At 39.5% G+C, this 22623-nt stretch overlaps 1 long non-coding RNA gene across 2 annotated transcripts in view; it reads left to right on the forward strand.

The window, feature by feature from the left end:
• The window catches only part of LOC120519599, a 35689-nt gene extending 15558 nt beyond the window's left edge, over positions 1-20131 (forward strand). For both annotated transcript variants that reach the window (XR_005631590.1, XR_005631589.1), the window contains exons 2-3: positions 16348-16443; positions 20059-20131. This is a non-coding gene — a long non-coding RNA (uncharacterized LOC120519599). The remainder of the gene's footprint in view (positions 1-16347; positions 16444-20058) is intronic.
• Positions 20132-22623: the final 2492 nt, after the last annotated feature.

The raw sequence follows: 22623 nt of genomic DNA on the forward strand, positions 1-22623 counted from the left end.
ACTGCTGCTTTCTATCCTATTTCCTCAATGCTAGTTCAAATACAGATAACAAGAACAGGTACAAGTACAAATAACTATTCCAAGCCCACCTCCAAACACCCAGCTACTTTTGCTCTTATGCGGACGAAAAAGAAAGAAAAAAAAAACCTTCTAAAAGGAAATAAGCTTTAAAAATTCCCACACGGCTCCTTAGCGGCAACCAAAACCCAAGTTTTTTAGAACAAAATGTATTTTTTATATTTAAATATCACACCACAGAACAAGCCAAAAACTCTCAACAGGCTCTAGCATTTGCAAAGCACACGTCAGCCACGTCGGTAAGAGAGAGGACTGCACTTGAATTCTGTTGTCTGCTGACGGCGGACAGGCCTCTCCACGTCACATACAGTATATATACAGTAACACAGCACGCCACTGGGTCGTCTACTTGTCACTCTGTTGTCACTCTCAGCAGCTCCTCTGTCAGGTTTTCTGCAGCACGTCTCTCAGTAAACTCACAACAGCCAAGAAGGCAGGATGTCACCTTAAAGTTTCCAATAAAGTGACAAGTGACAGACACATATGAGCAGGTCGTTCTGGATGTCCGGCAGTCAGTTGTCAGGCAAACTGTTGAAGCTTTTTTCACCCTGTCTCACCACAATGCACGCTCCGTGTTATATAGTCGCTGAGTAATTGTTAGGGATGAGGTTTATCTACTGGGGAGAACATACATGGGGATTAAGGCTGAACAAAAGTTTTAAATCCTTTGTCCTCCACAATGCAAATGGCTGAAAGTCACGGGCTATCATTTTTGCAGCTCCTCATCGACACTCATCTGTCTGGCTGCGCTCATTTGTTTTGGAATAAATGTGCTTACTTAAGTTTGAGTGGCAGAAGGCTGTGATACGAGGTGTGGCAGAAAAGTAATGAGACTGATTTTTTATTTACCAAAGTTTTTATTTTTTTTCAAACATCAATGTTATCCCCTTCAAAGTAGTTCCCTTGGGCAGCTACACACCGATGGAGACGTTGTTCCCACTGTTGGTAGCAGCGGAAGTCTTCAACCGGTATGGTCTTCAGCATGTCCGTTACACTCTTTTGGATGTTTTCTAAAGTCCCGAAATGATGTCCTTTGAGGACATTTTTCAGTTTAGGAATAAGGAAAAAGTCACACGGACTGAGGTCAGGTGAATAAGGGGGCAGGGAAACCACAGGAATGCCTTTTGAGGTCAAAAATTCTGTTATGGAGAGGGCAGTTTTTCGGCACGATTTTGGCACAGACCTTTCGTGTGTGCAAATGTTCTTTCAAAATTTGATGAATGATAAATCTGTTCAAATTTAATTGTTCACTCAACATTCTTGATGTTAAACGACGGTCTGATCTCACAAGAGTGTTCACACGTTCGATGTTTTCATTGGTTTTCGAAGTTGAAGTCCTCCCTGAATGGTGTTCATCTTCAACGTGTTTTCTGCCTTCCAAAAATGATTTGTGCCAGCGAAAAACTTGAACTCGGGATAAAGAATGTTCCCCATAGGCCTGTTTTAACTTTTCAAACGTCACACTTGCCGTTTAATGACACAACATTGCTCCAAATTCTGCTGTTCCATTTTGCGTGGCACAACCAAAACACAACTTCGCTAATAGCAGTCACAAAAATCACGTAGTTAACGGAAGGAGTTGAAACTCGCACTGAGCTATGTGAGGGTACTGATACACGTGCTCTATCAAGGACAACAGCGCAGCGTTGCCAGATCGCTTGCAGTGTTGCCAGTCTCATTACTTTTCTGCCACACCTCGTATACCTGCGGTTTTTGATAAGACAGTGGATGCTGCAGCTGAAGTTCTTGGTTCCAAACAGGACAGTTTTCACGGGTCAGTAGATGACAGCCTGAGGAGAGAGGGCGAGCTGGACGGACGGCTGAGTGCTTTCTTAGTTGTCTGTGCAGGTTTGTTGTTGACCCTGCTCTGCTCTGACGGATTTTTTCATGTTACAAATTCTGCACTCAGCTTTGCAGTCTCCAATATCATTGAAATTCTGCCAGATGCTATTTCTAATTCGCTTTTCGCTCATTTCTTCACTTTTCTCGAAGTAGTGGACTGTACCGCTACACTCGCTGTCTTCGGAGCGTCTGGCCCCCCTTTCTTCTTTCACATAATGATATGATCCTAGTCTGTGTTTGCTTGTGATTGGCCGCATGGTGTGCCTATCAAAAAAAACTTCCCTCCCCTGCCTGCAGGGATTCTCTGTGGCTGAAGACTGTTCTCCCCGATGGGACTCGGCTATTCTAGGTCAGTACAAAGAATCTTCTCTTAGAGGTGAACGACACATCACGACATGCGGTTATTCACACGAATACCACAGGGCCGATAGTCCACATACTCGGTGTGATGTTTCTACCATAAACAGTTGTAATAAACGAGTTTGTTTCCATTCTTTCTTTGAGACTCCTTGTAGATATCTCGCTTGAAAGGGTGAGCCACACTGCTGTAAGGCTAAAATAAATGCCAGCTGTGCAGGTTAGGACTTACAATGAAGCACTGGCATATAAACCTAAATGCTAATCTAACATATATCTGCGTGTGCTCATATAAAAGACTCCAAACAAACACACAGCGGTGCTGTTCATTCTTGGTGCTCGGCTGCTCACTGTCTGTCAGGGCTAAGCTGCTGCTAACTTCACGGACATTGATGAGCAGTGAAAGGTCCGTAACCTTCAATAATCAGCTCTTAACCCCTATATACAGTAGCTCAGACTAGGTAGATATCAGAATGTGTTTTATTTTAATGTTATTGTCCAAAGTATTACTGAGCTCTAATAAATCTAAATGCCATTAAGTGCTTATATGTTTGATGTGCCAGCCTAAGAGCCTGCCCAGTACTCACACTGGCAAAGGCCCTGCCTGCAGTTTGTTTGTCTTCTGTCAGTGAGCGGCTCAGCACCGGCATTCACAAAACAAGATCTGCCTGTGAAAAGGCTGGCAGGCCAGGGCCCTTCTGCTGACATAAATGGTGTCCTTTTAAAGTTACCTCAGGACTACACTTTACATAACTAATAGCAATAAAACTAATAATAAAGCACATTGATCCCTAATCAAAATTCTCAACATTATCCACCTTAATAAAAGGAAAAGTGTCTCTGTGTTTGTGTATCTGTGTGTCAATTGTTTTCCTATGTATCTCTCATTCCAACAGATGGCACAACACAAACATTTGTAGTAATAAAATTAATGGCATTTGTCACTTAAGCAAATGGTACATCACAAATACTAACACTGCTTTTACGAATCCAACACCAAATGATGTGTAACAGAGACATCATGTTAAATTCATCATTCCAACAGATGGCACATCTCAGTCATTAACATGGCTTTTAGAAATCCCATGCTAAATTGTACAGTACACCCCCAAATTTCGTGGGGGTTACATTCCTAGAGCACCCGTGAATTGTGAAAAAACGCGAAATTTGGATGTGGTTAAAAAAAATGCCTATTTTAATAGTTTAAACCCTAAATATGCCCCCAAATGACTTTAATTTAATTTCATACTCCTCTTAATACATTACCTAAAAATAAAGAATGTAAAGGTAAACCTGCATACTGCACAGTACGGTACTGATATGTCATTGGCAGTGCTAGAATGTAAAATACCGATGTTACCGCTATATGTACTGTAATTCACACAAGCGCGTTTTCATTGCCAGAAGCCTTAGAAGGTGCCAGGCATTTCAACGGCATTTTGAGGCTTTAACTCTTTTTTTTTTTTTTGAAGTTTTATTAATTTTATTGCAATCCATACAAATCAATCAATTTTTTACAAAAAGAAAAATTTAATTAAGGGCAAATCGATCCCCACCCCTGAGAGAGAGAGCAAGGCAAAGCGGAAATTTAAGGCTTGTAAACATACCCAAATTAATAGATTTGATAAGCCAATAGAGATGAATGCAGAAGACAAAGAAATACAGAAATAATTGCTTTCTCTCTGCTTTAAGAGCTAATTTTAAATATTACTGATTAGATCCTGCCATGTTTTGAAAAAAGTCTGTACGGATCCTCTAACTGAGTATTTGATTTTTTTCCAATTTCAAATAATATAACACATCAGTTTCCCACTGACTTAAAAGGAGAGTTTGGGTTCTTCCAGTTTATCAGAATAAGTCTGCGTGCCAAAGTGTAGTGAATGCAATCACAATTTGTTTGTCTTTCTCCACTTTAAGCCCTCTGGAAGAACCCCAAACACAGCTGTTAATGGGTTAGGAGGGATTGTGAGTCCAAGGCTGTCTGAAGGTAATTAAAATTTTTGTCCAGAATAATGTTAATTTGGTGCAGGCCCAGAACATGTGACCCAGTGAGGCTGGGACTTGGTTGCAACGTTCACATGTTGGATCATACCCTGGAAACATTTTGGGGAGTTTTAGTCGAGACAGATGTGCTCGATATATAATTTTGAGTTGTATAATTGTATGCTTTGCATATGGAGCTCGAGTGAATTCTCTGCATTGCTACTTTCCACTCCTTTTCTGATATATTAATTGAGAGATCTTTTTCCCAGTGTCCTCTTGGATCTTTGAAAGGAGGGATTGTAAAATGATTTTATATATTGTAGAGATGGAGTCTAAGTCCTTGAGATTGAGCAATATTTTTCCAGCATGGATGAGGGTGCAAGATGAGGAAAATCGGGAAGGTTCTGTTTAACAAAGTTCCTAATTTGAAGATAGTGAAAGAAATGTGTAGCTGGAATGTTAATGTAATTGTTCATAGGATGCAAAGACGTTGTCTATATAAAGATCTCTAAGCAAGTTAATTCCAAATTTTTCCAGATATTAAAACTGCATATGTTTGTGAAGGTTGAAAGAGGTGGTTCTCTTGCAGAGGTGCCACAGATAGAAGCTTCTCCGTCTTAAAATGCTTTCTACATTGGTTCCAGATTCTAAGTGAGTGGAGCACAATTGGGTTATTAGTGTATTGCCGATAGTGTGTTTATTGGAGCACAGAGCAAGGAATACAAAGAAGTACTGCAGGATTTTACTTCTATTGCGGTCCAAGCCTGTGTATGTTCTTCTATTTGTGTCCAGGTTCTTATCGCTGTATATTTGCTGCCCAGTAATAAAACTGGAAGTTAGGTAGAGCCATGCCGCCTTCTGCCTTTTGTCTTTGTAGGGTCGCTCTTTTGATGCGTGGATGTTTTGAATTCCAAATAAATGAGGTTATTGTTGAATCTAATTGCTTAAAGAATGATTTATTAATGTATATTGGATGTTTTGAAATAAAAAGGAGCTTAGGAAGAATATTCATCTTAACAGTGTTAATTCTTCCAGCTAGTGTGAGATGAAGGGTTGACCATCTATGCAAGTCTTGTTTAATTTTTTCCATGCAGAGCGAAATTTTGTTGATAAAGAGCTTTATGTTTACTTGTGATGTTTACCCGAGGTATTTAAACTGTTCTGCAATGATAAAAGGTAGGGTGTCTAATCTAATATTATATGCTTGAGAATTCACTGGAAAGAGTACACTTTTATTCAGATTAATTCTGAGACCAGAGATCTTTTGAAATTCTGTGAGTGCTGCTAAGACTGCAGGCACAGAATTTTCTGGGTCGATATATACAGTACCATATCATCTGCATATAATGAGATTTTCTGTTCCAGTCCTTCTCTGCTAATCCCCTTTATCTGATCAGTATTTCGACAATGTATTGCCAGTGGTTCAATGGCAATTGCAAACAGCAGCGGTGACAAGGGCATCCTTGTCTAGTGCCACGTTCTAGTTTAAAGTAGTCTGAGCAAATGTTGTTGATGCAAACTGAAGCTTCTGGGTTAGTATACAGTAATTTAATCCATACACAAATGTTGGGCCAAACCCAAACTTCTCCAATGTAGTAAAAGGTATTTCCATTCAATCATGTCGAATGCTTTTCTGCATCCAATGATAATAATATTTCTGGGGTGTTTGATTTAGTTGGTGAGTATATTACATTAAACAGGCTCGAAGATTTGAAGATAAGTGTCGCCCCTAATAAATCCAGTTTGGTCTTGTGATATTACGAGGGAGCACTTTCTCCATCCTTCTAGCTATGATTTTAGAGAGTATTTTAACGTCGTTATTCAGAAGTGAAATTGGTCTGTATGATGCACATTGTAATAAGTCCTTATTTTGTTTTGGAAAAAAGTGATTAGTGCTTGGCGAAAGGTTTGAGGAAGAGATTGGTTATCTCTGGCTTCTGTAAATGTTGCTAATAGGAGGGGAGCTAGCTGAGCGGAGAATTTCTTGTAAAAATCTGCAGGGTAGCCATCAGGGCCTGCTGCTTTCCACCTTGGAGTGACTTTATAGCATCTAGTAATTCTGATAATGACAGAGGTTTATCAGTTCCTCCACACTAAAAGTGTCTATTTGTGGTATCTGTAATGTATCCAGAAATGCATTAGATTGTGTATTGTCTTCTTTAAACTCAGTAGTATATAGGGATTTATAGTAGTCTCTGAAAGTGTGCATTATATTTTTGTGTTCGATGATTTTATCTCCGTTAGGTTGTGATTACGAGATTGCGTTGCACTTCTTGCTTGTGAATTTGTTGAGCTAAAAGCTTATTAGCTTTCTCTCCATGTTCATAGTAATGATGTCTGGATTTGTAAATTAGTTGTTCAGTTTCTTTAGTTGTCAAGAGGTTTAATTCTGAATGTAGAGCCTGCCTTTTCCTATGTAGAGTCTCGCTTGGTAGTCTGGCATGTTCTTCATCTATTTTAGTAATTTCGCTTTTTATCTCTGCTACTTTCTTGGCTTCGGATTTATTTCTGTGGGCCAGAAGGCCTTAAGAGTTTCCCAGAGTATTCCTGCAGAGATCTCAGGATGTATTTGTCTCTAGAAAGAATTTGATTTGTTTGGATATAAATTCTGTACAATTCTCGTCAGCTAATAGAAGCGGGTTGAGGCGCCATCTGCGGGTGAGTGTATGGGGCTTAGTAATTTTAGCTCCAAGATCAGAGGTGCATGGTCAGAAATAACAATAGCATCGTATTTACAAGATTTAATCTTAGGCAAGAAGTTATTATCTATAAAGAAGTAATCAATCCTTGAGTAGCAATGATGTACTGGTGAGTAGAAAGAATATGTTCTTGAATTTGGGTTTAAAAACCTCCAGGGGTCTGATAAGTTGTGATCAGTTATAAACTTTGTAATTATCTTTGCGTGTTAGATGCTTCCCCTGTGGAGAAGTCCTATCTAAAAGTGGATTTAAACACAATTAAAGTCCCCAGCCATTATAACTTTATGAGTGTTCAGATTGGGAATGGATGCAAATAAATTTTGTATAAATTCCTTATCATCAACATTAGGTGCATAAACATTTATCAAAATCATTTTACAGTTAGATAAGTCTCCATGACCATTACATATCTCCCTTCAGGATCCAATACTACATCTGATGCTACAAATGGTACTGTTCTATGTATGAGAATTCCCACACCTCTAGTTTTCTTTGTAAAACTAGAATGGAACATTTGGCCAGTCCAGTTCTTTTGCAGCTGGAACTGATCCTTGCTTAGTAAGTGGGTCTCCTGTAAAAATACTATTTTAGCATTTAGACCTGTTAGGTGAGAGAGTACTTTCTTTCTCTTTAATTCGTGATTCAGGCCTTTAACATTCCAGCTTACGAAGTTAACTGTCCCATCATGGAGACACTGATTCTGAGTTTTTGATGTCATTTTATAGTCTTAACTGGAAGTGAGACAAGGCCTTAATTTCCTATTTCCCCAAGAGTTGTTGCCATGCAGCTTATTATTACGTTGGTAGTTATAATTATAAAGATTAAAGGATAGATTAGGTATAGATCAAGCCTGCTCTCTTTCTCTCCCCCGCTTAACCCCCACGCGAGGCTAGACCCCACTTCACACACTCCCAGTCCTCTGACATACCCAGAGACAGAGCACGTCCAAAGCAAAACAAGCCCCATGCAGCGGCGTTTTAGGGTTAAAAATAGAGATATCTATTACCAATATAGTCTAAAAACTGTGCACTTAAAATATATATAATCTTCAGCAATCTTAGTGTATTAAGATAATACACCCAGATAATAAACCTGAGGAATGGTGTTAAAGTTGTCCAGAATAAGCATAATAAGTCTTAATGCAATAATAGCAATAACAATAAACCAAGGGTATGATGTTGAACAGTCTTGTTTAGGTAGAGAGAAAATAATTAGATAATAAAAAAAAAAAAAGAAAAAGTAATTAAGCACAATGAAACATAAACAGATAGCACCCGAGTAATAATGAGTGATAATGAGAATATATGATGATAAAAACCTGTATTTTAAACAAATAGATCAGACAGTATATTATCAATCCTTGCCATATCATTAACGGCCATGACTCACTATTATGTATCAGAATAGTCCGGGATCAGCTTTCTTAATTCCTTTTCTGCTTCTTCCTTGCTAGCGAAGACATAGAATTGACCCTGCATTCCACTTTCAGTTGGCTGGATACAAGAGGCTGTATTTGACGTTGGCTTGCTGTAACCGCTGTTTAATGTTGTAGAAGGCACGTTTAGTAGCTGTTGCTGGAGAGAAGTCAGGGAAGGTTATTTTCATACATAATCTCTTGCTTGTGTCTGAGGAGTGCCATCACTTCTAGCTTAAATGATAATCTTTCAAAGCGAATAATTAAAGATCTACAGTAGGTACAGAAAGTATTCAGACCCCCTTCAATTTTTCACTCTTTGTTATATTGCAGCCATTTGCTAAAATCATTTAAATTAATTTTTTTCCTCATTAATGTACACACAGCACCCCATATTGACAGACAAAAAAAGAATTTTGAAATTGTTGCAGATTTATTAAAAAAGAAAAACTGAAATATCACATGGTCCTAAGTATTCAGACCCTTTACTCAGTATTTAGTAGAAGCACCCTTTTGAGCTAATACAGCCATCTTGTTGGAAGGTAAACCTTCGGCCCAGTCTGAGGTCCTCAGCACTCTGGAGAAGGTTTTTGTCCAGAATATCCCTGTTCCTGGCCGCATTCATCTTTCCCTCGATTGCAACCATTCGTCCTGTCCCTGCAGCTGAAAAACACCCCCACAGTATGATGCTGCCACTGCCATGCTTCACTGTGGGGATTGTATTGGAAAAGTGATGAGCAGTGCCTGGTTGTCTCCACACATACCGCTTAGGCCAAAAAGTTCTATCTTGGTTTCATCAGACCAGAGAATCTTATTTCTCACCACCTCAGAGTCCTTCAGGTGTCTTTTAGCAAACTCCATGCGGGCTGTCATGTGTCTTGCCTCTCCTCAGTCTGTGGAGACAACCAGGCACTGGTCATCACTTGTCCAATACAGTCCCCACAGTGAAGTGGTTTCCGCTAACAATTATTAGATAGGTTCTAATCAAAAACCCACAAATTACTGAGGCCGCATACTCTGAACCGTGACTTCGCAGGGGTCTACTGTATATAACAGAGACATACACATTGTATTTGTCATTCCAACATTCTATACATTAGATTACTACAAATATTTGTAATGTGCCATCTGTTGAAATGGAAAATATAATGCATTTTGACTTACATTCCAATAGGTGGTGTCTGCCAATGATAACACTGAGGTCCACGCTGATCACTTATATTTCATCCCTGATTATTAAATTACACATTCTTTTGACATTTCTATACTTTGTCTTTATTTCTTGAGTGACTGAAGTAAATATCAAAGCAATGGATGTTGGAAATGATTGTATTCTTGCCGAGGGTGTTATCAACGCTGAGAGATTGCGCTTGAATAATAATAATAATAATTCTTTATATTTTTATTTGCTTTTCATACTACTCAAAGCTCTTCTACACAGTGAGTGGGAGTCACTTCAACCACCGCTAATGTGCAGCATCCACCTGATGATGTGACGGCAGCCATTTTTGTGCCAGTATGCTCATCACACATGAGCTATTAGAAGGTGAAGTGGTGAGAGAAACAGTTAGCTAATGAGAGACAGGGGATGATTAGGGGGACACAATGACAAGGCCTTGAAGGGCAATTTAGCAAAGACATCTTTATGGAGGACACACAGGGATCTTTAATAACTGAATGATGATTCTTCAAAACTTTTAAGGAACATTGAAATATCTTCATAGTACGTGTTTAATTATTCTATCCATCTCTCCTTCCAGCATACAGCAATCAATCAGGATCAATCTGTGAACTCGCTAGCGCTGTGGCACATGTTTAATTATTAACAATACAGATTATTTAAATTAAGTTAGTTTTATCTGTATAATATAATCAACATATTTTGCTGCATTTCATCTTAAAAATGATATAGTCATCGTATGTAAATATCGCTTTATAAAGTGGCGAGGTTGTGTAACATTATAACTGTATCTCAAGTTTACAGTGAGGTGATTGTACATATAAGTACAGACAGTTCTACAAGGAGCACTTGATGGACTGATTGAGTGTGTTTAGAGTTCTTGGGATAAAAATTTGTGAACCACGAGGTCCGTACAGGAAAGGTTCTGAAGCGTTTTGCCGTGTCTGAGGCAGCTTGTGCTTGATGCTGTGTCGATAATTAATCTTACCCATCAGCTGCTGCTGTGATTCACACTCCGATACAGTGATATAAATACTCCGAGTGGTGCAGTGAGAGTAATATGGAAAAAGATGATCCGCTGTGGCAACTCTAACAGGAGCAGCTGAAAGAAGAAGAAGATGCAGTGAGAGTAGCAACGCTAAAGCAGTTACAGTATTTGGAATACTATCGCAATTACCTGGACCATTATATTGTTACAAGTTAATTAAAATCAGATGCATTACACTAAAAAAAAATATGCAGTAAGTTTCAGTCTATTTATAAAAAAATATGGTTCTAAAAAATAAAGGGTAACCACACAGGAACAGTACCACTGCTTTGGCGCTGGGTGCCGCCAGTCTGCAAAACCGGCGGAGAACTTATGTACTACAGCGTATGAGGTACCGTGGAAAAGTCGTGGCTTTACGCCAAGAGTAGGTTTTATACATCGCGATTTGAACTTGAAAAGTTCTTATGCAACATTTTTTGTGTGTACGCACTGTTTATAAATGAGGCCCCAGGACCTCTGAGTTGTATTTGCTTATTAAGCTGGTCATTATAATATTAAATAAATTAATTAATTTTAATATAGTTTTTACGACTGTTAAGCTACACTAATCTACTGTATGTCGTTTTAAAGTAGCTGCTCTGTTATCCGTCTTTTCTCTTATCCGTCACAGCCTCGGTCCTGACCCATGACTGATAATCGAGGTTTTACTGGACCTTATAAACCTGATGTTTCAAGTTCAGAGCATTGGCTGCTGGAGTCCATCCTGGTCAGACTGGTGCAAGTCATGAAACAGCTCAGGATGAGATCCCAAGATGGCCCACAAACACCTGAGTTCTCTCCTCACAGCCAGCTGAGTTTCTTTCTGCTCTGATCAGTTTCTCTTTTGAGTTTCTAAGGCAGTGGGAGGCCAACTATAGCCTGCTGTCTAGAAATGTCCACTGGCAGGGGTGCGGCGTCCGTGGGCTACACATAGAAATGTCTGACATTGGACCCTCCTGAGGTGTTCTTAACAAGATGATGTTACAGTTGGCTGATGTAAAGCGTAGTAAGTGAGCACACAATGTCATCCTAAGCGTAATTCAATAGAAGGTCTGACACGTCAATAGACACACTCTGTACTGCTGACACTTACACTCTGAGTGTGCTTAGCTGCTCGTCTGCCTTTGTGGTGTTTGTCCATTTTTAAAGAATCGGAGTTTGCATTTGGCTGATCTCAGGGCTGTTTAAGAGACACATTATTGTCACATGTCAATCTGTATTGTACTCCAGAGTTAAGCCTACGATTCTTACAATAAGTTCAGCTCAGAAATGTCAATATACTATTCCTGTGTAGATTTTCTGTTTTAATGATATAACTCATCAGGCTCTTCATTAGTGATTAGACATCATGTTATTTAGTGGAGCAGTAAGGACATTTTGAATGTCAAACCCTTGAGTGATAATCCTACCAAATGTATGATTATGACAAAGACTCTGAGCTTTTATATTTGGTAAAACCCTAACAAGTCCAGCAGGAGTGTAAAGAACTTACTAGAAGTGTAAGTCTGACCATCTAAGCCAAATTTCAAATCCCCCATCACTACTACACAACCTCAATGTACAGTAAGTTCAGATAAAGACACTTAACTTTAGTCCACCATTTGGTGCTTCTTCAGATAAAGGACTAGTGTCACATCGGCTCTGCCAGGTTTCAGTAAGGGACACAAATGTGGCAGAGTCCCGCTAGAATATTAAAAGAGCTCAGCTCACAGGTGAACACTGCGTTTAGAAACCAACATCTCAAACAACAATGAAGTCTATGAAGTGGCCTGATATTTTTCAGTTTAATATGAATCAGGTCACTAATATCAGCATCTAATTTTTGATCTGTTTATGTTTTCTGTTGTTTGGCTATCAATTGATTTGGATTGATTTACATAAATCAGTTCTTCAGATGTCCCTGAAAGCAGACATGTAATTGTAGGACAGACTGGCACTGCTTGGTCAGAAGTCTTTTTCTTAAGCTGCCACCGCCTGCCCATCTTTTATTGAGTCGTACCTTCAGCTCAGATGTCAGTTCACTTCAGCAGGACTCTCCTTGACAGTTTTGGGTCTCATCTGATCAGTCTGATCAAACACAGCAAATGACACCCAGTGATGTCTCAGTATGTCACACTTTATCACTTTGTGACTGAAGAAGGAGCCAAAACTCAACTTGATGGACAACACTTAGCAGGAATTAGCAGTGAAAAGGTTGGATTTCTGTTCATCCAAGACACCTACAGCAGCAAGTCCACTCCGTCCTTTATAACCCTTTGTAAGCACTAGAACTCTGATCTCTGCCCATGGATTAGCTTCTGTCTTGTAGTAAGACCCTTATTGTGGCAATCACAAAGGCTAAATGATCTCTTCTGCTACAAAGGGTAACATAGTGACAGACGGTAAGAGCTGAATACCCCTGTAATGGAGTTGAACGTGGGGGTCTCATTCAGTCCTGACTTGATATAGGAAAGAAAGGTGCACAAGTAAGAGAGACCACCTATAAAATCTGTAGAACTACTGAAGAAGGACATCAACCAGCAGTTGTACATTTTTTTGTCACTAAAAGATAACCAGTAAGTGTGAAACCTCAAAGACTTTAAACTGCAGAACAACTCACAGTCACAGGAGAAAAGGACAAGAGAGAGAAAAGAATCTGTTAGAAGAAAGACAAAGCAAACTGAATTTTTTTAAATGTGTGACAGAGGAAGCTCTCCAAGGACACAACGATCTGGACAAAGCGTCACCTCCACCTGAGTGACCATAAACCAAGTCAGGAGTTCACCTGCTTGGAGTCTGAGAACTTCTGACTGTGACTCGGTAGTTAAGATAAAGCCAGGGGGTGAATTCTGGGAGTTGACATCACCATAACTGTGTGAAGGAGAAGACTTAGCTGTTGTGATGGTCTCATCATAAATTCAGTAAGAAAACTAAAGTGGACTTGAATCATTTCAGAGCAGCGTCTCACACACACAGAGGACCTGTGCGGAGTGCAGACAACCTGTGAGGAAAAACAAACTGCAATCACAGTGCTGACTCGAAAAACTTAAAAAGTAACTAAGAAGTGAACAGAACTGAGACGAGAACATTTAAAAGCTGATTCTGAATGATTGATGTTTCCTGGGATATTTGTGGGATAAAAATTATGAGAAATAAAATCACAAGTTATGTGCCTTTCCTATAAGTGCAAGAGAAAGAACCAACTAAGGTAACACAGACTCATGTTTGGTGTTGTCTGTTGATGTCGTCTGTCTGTATACACTTGACTACGACACATCTTCAGTTGTCCTTTATAAACGATAGGGGGCGCTATCGCTCCCTTGAACCCCTTTCCAATACGCCAGGCACCAGATAAAATTCCACAAGTTGACTTTATTAATACGGCACAGTGCACATAGCACCCTCTTCTCCATTATACTCATTAAATCACTCAAAACAATCACAATAAACAATCTATCACTCCGGACGTGTTGCCCTCCTACCACCCAGCTCAGCTCGCCCTCTGGGAGCTCCCACAGTCATTTTATCCTCCCTGACCTGGAAGTGTTCTCAATCCCCAGTCCATGTGATTCTCTATCACTTCCGGGTCAGGTATGAGTCCTTCTTCTCACCCCGGAAGCATGTCGCTCTTCCTTTGACGTACTTCGGGTTTTAGAGCACTAAATGAGTCTTGGTCCTCCCTGCAGCTCCCTCTTGCGGCACCTGTGGTATCCAGCAGGGTCATGTATAAAAACTACATAGTCCATGACTCCCTGCTGGTCTTCGGGGCACCTCCTTACTGCAGGGAGGGCTCCATCTGGCGGCCTGGGGGTATTGGCCGGGATGACAAGCCGGCCAAAGACCACACCTTATACCACACCTAGTTTCCTTTGGAGGCATTAGCTCTCCGGAAATGTGTTATTTTGAAATTGCGGCACATTAACTAACTAAACAATATAGTAATATGACAGAAAAGGCGATATTCCTCCCATCGTGATTAGATACAGTTTAGCTTACATTTACTGGCGGTTGACGCAGTTACAGACGGGAAGCATATGACTGACTTTTATGCAGGTAGGAGTCTGGATTTACGCAGTCTGACATTTTTCGTCACCGCTGAGAGGGTTTTCGGACAGAGGTCCAACAACAGCTTCAAAAGGTTTGGCTGTTGTCCAAGCCTTTTAATACTGTCTGCTTCACTTGCTGGTCTTCTCTGTCTCCAAACAAGTGCAGGAAAGGGCTGAACTCCACCTCCACAAATACAGAAATATCATAATGCCTACATGCCGGTTCTCATTCTCCCAACAAGAAAAGAATATTTTCTACTGACAGAGGACAGAAATACTATTCTGTGTTTAAGATGACTATACAATCCTCCAGTTGTCTTTGGCTATCTACTCCAATGCTTGGTTGCCAATTCTAAATGCTGAGCCCCTGTATGCCAAACTTAGAATGCACATATAAATGAAACTCATAACAGCTTGCACAGAGACAGTGACAATGACCCTTAACAGTGTTGTCCAGATATAGTGACATAAATATTAAAGAAAAATGTATTATAACAGATGGAGACTTTGGCCATTTCAAAAGTCTATAAAAATGATAGTAAAGATTGCATTTGCACAAACAAATGGAAATTATTTCTCAGTGAAATAACAGAACAGCAAAAAGAAATGGAATATGTTGTTTGGATTGAATCTTTAAGTCGGAGACTTGTAGGTTATCTAAATCATGTTGCCAGCAGGGAAAAGTAATGTTTCTTCCCAATGAAGAGGCCTCTCCATGAGAATTAAAAGATTTTTAGAATGGTGAAAGAGAAATCCATATGCAGCGGTCACGCTTGGTCACTGAGCGGCTCAGATACACAGGAGATTTTAGAGACAAACGTTATTCAGACACTTCAAACAAGCATAACTCTCTTTCAGGGGTGAATCGAGCTCCGTGAGTAGTCGGAGGAAAGTTCTGTCTCTCAATTAGAAAAATTGAAAATCTTCCTGTTCATAGGGGCGCACCTCAGTAGCGGGACCACCACAGCAGCAGAGAATGTCTAGGGGAGAAGAGAGACAAGGCAGTGAGACAAAAGGACAGGTGCTGTACAGGCTTTTAAATGTTTGAAGTGCTGCATGAACCAAACCTGCGTGTGGGTGACAGAAGCAAACAGGGACAGAGCTCACTAGTTTTATTAAAAATAATAATCAGTAACCTAAACAAAACACCTGAGGCAAGAAACATACAAAAAACATAATTTCTGAGTTTTAGAATAACTTTAAGTTGCCTTCTTCCTGATTTCGACACAATCGTTTGTGTATTTCGATATCTTACTGAATTCCAGAAAATGACAATGGCAGACAACGTCCTCATATGTCTGGCTCAGGATATCAAATGGCCTTGTAGATCCTATAATTACTGAAATGATGTGTTTAAGTCCTCCTAACCTTAAACCAGTTTCTTTACTTTACACTCCATTATGTTTTTATTATTTTTGATGTTGTGTGAACTTCACATTTCCCAGTTTGTCGATGTGATGTCTTCTAAACGTCAAGAACTAACTCACACACCAGTGTGCCTTCAAACTGTCTTCTGGATTTGACACACTCTTCAAGTCCAAAGTCAATATTACATCAATTAAATTAAACCCTTCTTTTAGTCTTTATTATCATTTCTGTTTGTTGAAACAAATCTAAGTTGTGTCATGAAATGTAAAACAAATGTGTTGTGAAAATGTCGGGAGTCAGAAAGAGAAGAAGAAATCAAAAATTAAACGTGAATTTGGATCTGACCAGGCATGTGCTCTTGTGTGTCCAAACAGAAACAGCTGGGGGCGACACTGAGTGATATCAAGAGGGGACTTGAGGAGAGAGAGAAGACACTGAAGGAGACGAGGAGGGCGATGGATGAGATGAAGGTGAGTGGAATAGAAAGACAACACTTCATATCAAAGAAAGGAGAAATAAATGAGAACGTGTAGAGCACCAGAGCTTCACTGGTGATGATGAGTAGGGACATGAGAAGGCAGAGTATAGAAGACGTGTTGTGGTGTCCTTCATGTTATTCAATAGAGACTCAGACAGCATTCAACAAATGAATTTCAAAGTCAAAATAAAAATAATTTAAAAAAATGAGAAAGTTAAAACAGAAATCTAAACAAACAAAAAAAAAAAAAATAACAAACTACCAAACAGTATTCACACTGCAACCCACAAAAAGAGAGAAGAGCCGAGGGCTAGGCCACAATTCCTGATAATTTAGAAAAATAAATAATAAACAAATAAATAGGCAGAATTTCCTTTTCCCCTGCCATGTATGCTTATTTTAAAGGTTTATTAATTAGATCTTGCCATATTTTATAAAGGTTTTGAACAGATCTTCCAAGTGAGAATTTGTTTTTTTAATGTCAAACATCAGTGACCCAGTGACTTATCACAGGTTGGCTTGGGGTCTTCAAGTTCAGCATGACAAGTCTATAAGATCACAATGTGGTAAATGCAGTTACAGTCAATGTGTCCTCCTCGACTTTAGGCCCCTCTGGTAGCCCACCAACCACAGCTGTTAGTGAGTTAGGAGTGATTGTGACCCCAAGGCTGTCTGATAAAACATTCAAACATTTTGGCCCTAAATGATGTTACTTTGTTGTCCCCCCAAAACATATGGCCCAGTGAGGCTGGAGCTCGATTGCCACACTCGCAGGTTCAATTCTTCCAATTTTAAATGATATAAATTTGATCGATGAATGAGTTGAAGTCAAATGGTTGAATACTTTGTACATATGGAGCTGGAGTGTATTCTATGCATGACTGACTTCCACTCCTTTTCTGAAATATTCATTAAAACGTCCTTTTCCAACCGTATCCTAGGACCCTTAAATGGGAGGTTTTTTGAAATGTTTTTATATTTGGCTGAGATGCTGTCTGACTCCTCAACTCTGATCAAGATTTCTTCTAAAAAGGAAATAGGTGGGAGGTGTGGAAAATTGGGTAGGTGTTTTAGGTAGATTTTTATTGTCTGTAGCTTCTGGAAACTTTGCTAATAATAGTGGAGCTAACTTGGTTGAAAACATCTTTATAAAATTCCACTGGATGCAATCAGGGCCTGTTGTTCTCCCACTTTGGAGTTAGGTTACAGCATCCAGTAGTTCTGAGAGTGTCAGAGGTTTGTCCAGTTCCTCAGCATTAAGAGTGTCTAGCTGTTGTATTTGTATAACATCAAAGAACTTCTCATATTGTGTCTAGTCTTCTTTAAACTGAGAAGAATATAAAGGCGTATAGTACTTGCTAAATGTGTGAGTTATATTTTTAGGTTTCGTTACTTTTCTCCAGTTACTCTGGTAATTTCTGTTATTGTGTTACAAACTTACTGCTTGTTTATTTTTGAGCTAAGATCTTATTAGCCCTATCTTCATGTTCACCGTAATAATGCTGTGATTTAAAGATGAGTTGTTCTGGTTCTTTTGTTATCAAGAGATTATGTTCTGATTAGAGATCCTGTCTTTTCCTGTAAAATACCTCATTTGGAGAGATGGGATATTCTTGAGATCGTAATGGTCTTCTCTTCTTCCTTCTGGTATTTTTCAGTTTTATTAGTCTCGACAACTTAAGGATCTCCACTGTTTGACTGAGTGCAGACTTTACTTAACGTACACCTCCAAATGTTGTACTTAAGCTTTAATATTTTATCACAAAGGACAGTAAGATTGTTCATTGGTGGCATCTGCTGAATCTCAGATCCACTGTCCTCCATTCACTTTCCATGTGGACTTTACCCCTTCTTACAGTATCTCAGTGGGTTTCTTCTATTTATTCCAGATCTTCCACCACATCCTCACATTTCAGCTTGGTTAATTGACAGACATCCTAAATTGGTTTCCATTGTGACCATGAGTGTAGCGCTTACCCTGAAATGAGCTTGCACACTGTTTATGGTAGCCTGTTATTTGATGCACAGTTCTGTCAGGATTCATTTATGTGGAAGTTCTCATCCAGCAGTGACAGAACTCTTCACACACATTCTGTGCTAAGACAGACAAACATATCCAACCTAACTTATTTAACACAGACTTACATTAAACAGACCAACATCTATCTATCTATCTATCTATCTATCTATCTATCTATCTATCTATCTATCTATCTATCTATCTATCTATCTATCTATCTATCTATCTATCTATCTATCTATCTATCTAATTTCCTCAGTCGTATTTGTGGCATACAGTATGCTGAACTTCTGATCACTTTGTCACTACTGCTCTTCAGCTTTTTACCAAAGTCTTAAATTGTTCTGCGGTACTGGTGGTCTGATCCATCCTATTATAATTGTTCATTTAGAACTGCACACATGTGACAATGACAACTGGATCTTTCCTTCCCAACTCCAGCCAGGAGCCTGTCCACCCAACCAGGGAGGTTTTCCACATGTGTACCAAAAGGCAAAACACCATATGAGACTCTCTGTGTCTGGAGTAAAGCTTCACATAAATTCCCTAATAATAAATCTCATATTATCATTTCTTCCTCATTTTAGTGGCTGGTAAGGAGATGACCTTTTAGGTCTTCTCATCTTCACCTACTATCGCAGAGTTATCTGAGTAACTGTCCAGATGTGCAAGTTCTGAAAACAGCAGAACACCTCCAGCTTTGGCGCTGGTGATCCTGGACAGCAGGGACCTTTTACCTCAGATTTACTTCCCACATAGTAACACACAGCCAGGTGTCATCATATTAGTATGAGTCATAGTTACAATAGAAAATTCTTCAGTAATAATGCAAAGTTAAGTAAATGAAGTAGAAATATATCGGACATTTAAATAAAGACTCACAACTCTGAGCTTTGCAATGAAAAAGAGATGGAAGAAGGTAAATATGGAAAGAGATCACAAAATTAAAGGAAATCCAAAGCCCATTGACCAACACCTAGACCCTTTTGTTTTATATTTCAATCTCACTGGTCTGACACCCCGAACTAGAATACAATTAATATATACGAGTCTCTGATCGAGAAATAGTTTTATTTTAACACAATTACTATATAACACACAAGTTAACTCCTCTTTACAAATATTTCTTCTTCTTCTTCTTCTTCTTCATTATTCCTGGTGTGTTTTGTCCTACTCCACTCTTAACCTCATTCTGAGCAGGAAATGCCATTTTTAAAGGCAGACTTTATACAAACTATCAGGTCAACTTCAGTCCTCACAAGACAGTAGAGGTGTCCCCCAGCAGCTCCTGCCAATGGCTCTTAAGATCCTTCAGAAGGAAGCCTTTTATGACTGCGTATCTCATAAAGTCCTGCAGTTACCTTAATAGCAGCATCAGCAGAGTGATGATGTTACTCGGCATAATGGAGCGAACATATTGTTTTGAAGTCTGTATGTAATTGACCTTCCTTCTGCCGATAAAGTACCACCAGTCACTCCAGCCAATTGAAACTGTCCTTCACAACATCAAAATAACAACAAATGTGCCTCATGTTTGGTTATTTTCATCAGCTGACTTAATTTTGAATCTTTATCCTATTTATTTAGATATCTGTGCTAAGAGAGGTGGAAGAAAATGAGAAGAGCTTCACTGCTCTGATACGATGCATTGAGGAAACCCACAGAAACTGACTGAGAGGATCAGAGAACAAGAAAGAGAGAAATGGAGAAGCTGAAGGAGTCATGGAGCAACTGGAGAAGGAGATTGAGGAGCTGAAGAGGAGAGAAGCTGAGCTTAAGGAGCTATCAGAGACCAAGGACCATCTCCACTTCCTACAGGTGAGAGCGACACTTCACAGGGAGTCTGATCAGACTGGGATGTGTGGGACCAGAGAACATTTAGAGAGAAATTTAAAAGATCAGAGGAGTTTGTACAACATGACAAGAACAGGACATTCAGCCCAGCACAGATTGTTTTCTCATATTTCCTTACCATTTCAGTATTCTTTTTACAAATATCTCAAAGTTGTTTACTTCATGTACATGAAGTAAACGGACAGATGAATCTACAGCTGTCTGTTTGAAAAAGTGATTTTTTTATGAAGTGTAAAAGATGACATCTAATAAAGGATGGTGCCAACTCTTCTGCCAGGCCACCTCCTGATGTCTCCATCCTTAAACTGATGAGAATCTAATCCTTCAGGCTTTCCTCACAGCTCAGACCCCACAGTCCAGTCTTGTCTCTAATCTTTCTCGTGTGCTTTTCTCTCAAACTCCACACAATAGTCCTGATGTCGACTGTGTTTAACAGACATTATGGAGATTCAGTTCTTGATTTACACTCCACACTTGGTGGTTGCTACATAACTCAGCTTGCCGTAGCTTTCTGTCTTTTGTATGGTTGATGATGATGAAGACACAAAGGCTTCCTGGATTTCCTCACAAGTCACACACCTTCAATTGTATAATCATACTGAAGAGCTTTCTTCCTACATGTATTTGTTAGTCTTTACATTTAATTTAATTTAATTTAAGCAAGTTTGTTTTAGAACCATAAAAGCCCAGCGTCTTCTTTTGTGTGCCAAGTCAATTCTGGACCCACCTGCCCTCTCAGTCCCTTTATGTTGACTCTCCTCTCATGGAGTCCTGTGTTAAAAGCTCATTGATAGTTAAGGTTGATAATCTCTGATGCTCCACTACACTCCACAAAATATTCTCTCCTAAATGACCAACAAGTCAATGACAGGCGTTCTCACCATCTAAACCCACGCTGACTGCCCACCACACTGATCCTTAACTCAGAAGAGCCCCCTCTTATCAGCATTACTTACTTTTTAATGACTCCTTTCTGAAATCTCGTCCCCTCTTCTCTCCTGATGCAGACTTTCTCCTCTCGCTGTGTCCTTCCTGCTGATGGAGACTCGCTGAGCTTCACTGTCACCGCTGATTTCTCATCTGAGGACTTGAGAAAGGAGCTGTCAGGTCTGACAAAGAGTCTGGAGAAGATCAGCCAAGGGGACATCATGACAAGGACTCCATCAGGTACAGCGTCTGGTGACATTGTGTTTGTTATTGAAGTCCATTAGGAGGAACAGAGTGACAATAAGAGGACACTGAAGAGGCCTGCTCTTTAACATTTATCTGCCATCCTTTGCTGTTTATTATTTTTTACTATATAGTGCCTTTCACTTTGATTAGCTGAGTGATAACAAACTCTCTAAATAATCAGCTGTGTTTAATCAGATGTTTTAGAATTTTAACTTGAAATGTTCCACTCCTTATACTTTTTCCACATATTCTCTTAAAATGTCCTTTTTTCACTTAACTTTGAGATTCTTTTTATTTTGTTTGCTTTGCTCAACTTAAGATTAATGAACAGAAATGTGTTTTAAATGGCTAAGCCGGCTCAGAGCACAAATGAATTGTTTATTTGAGAACAGAGAAGACGTTAATGGAATCAAATTGAGCTCAGCGTCAGTGCTTTATAACATCAGAACATCTCAATCTGCTCCTGCTGTCTTCAGTGTCCATTACATTCTGCTGGATGGAGTCCACGTTAAAAGTTCACGTTCATCCATTTTCAGCTGTGCTCCCCCTGGGCTCTCGTGTTTTATATGCCAGCTGTTGTTTGCTCAGAAGTCGTGTCTCTCACCGACATTTAAAAGGAGTTTACACGCCAAAAGCATTTGATTTGATTTATTTTGGTGGTGAAGATAAGCAAATTGGAGGACTGCGTCAGAACTGTGAGAACTTGAGGACCACCTGAATATTTCAGTGAGTACGGCCTCAGAGTAAAACACACTTTATAAATTATGAATTACGTACGTTTACACATAAAGACAGCGATTTGTTTAAACACAAACTAAGGTCTGGCAGCCAAGGGCACAGGGTCCATCACAGCCGTCCACCACATTAGACATATACTGTATGTGTGTACTGTGAAAATAAGCAGAGAGAGTGGGCACAATGAGTTGGGGTGCCACCGTGAAATACCCCATTTAATGATGAAGATAAAATAAAAAGCACAAAGACGGAGCACAATGATGACGTCTGCTGCAATCAAAGGCAGTCAAGTTAAAGTCACTTGTGAGTCTGAGCTCCGTCTTCCTCAGTCACTGACCTGTAATGAACACCCACTTCTGGTGACATTTTATAGTGGTGTCACAGAAGAGG

This window comes from Polypterus senegalus, unplaced genomic scaffold, assembly GCF_016835505.1.
Source record: "Polypterus senegalus isolate Bchr_013 unplaced genomic scaffold, ASM1683550v1 scaffold_95, whole genome shotgun sequence".
Lineage (NCBI taxonomy): Eukaryota > Metazoa > Chordata > Cladistia > Polypteriformes > Polypteridae > Polypterus > Polypterus senegalus.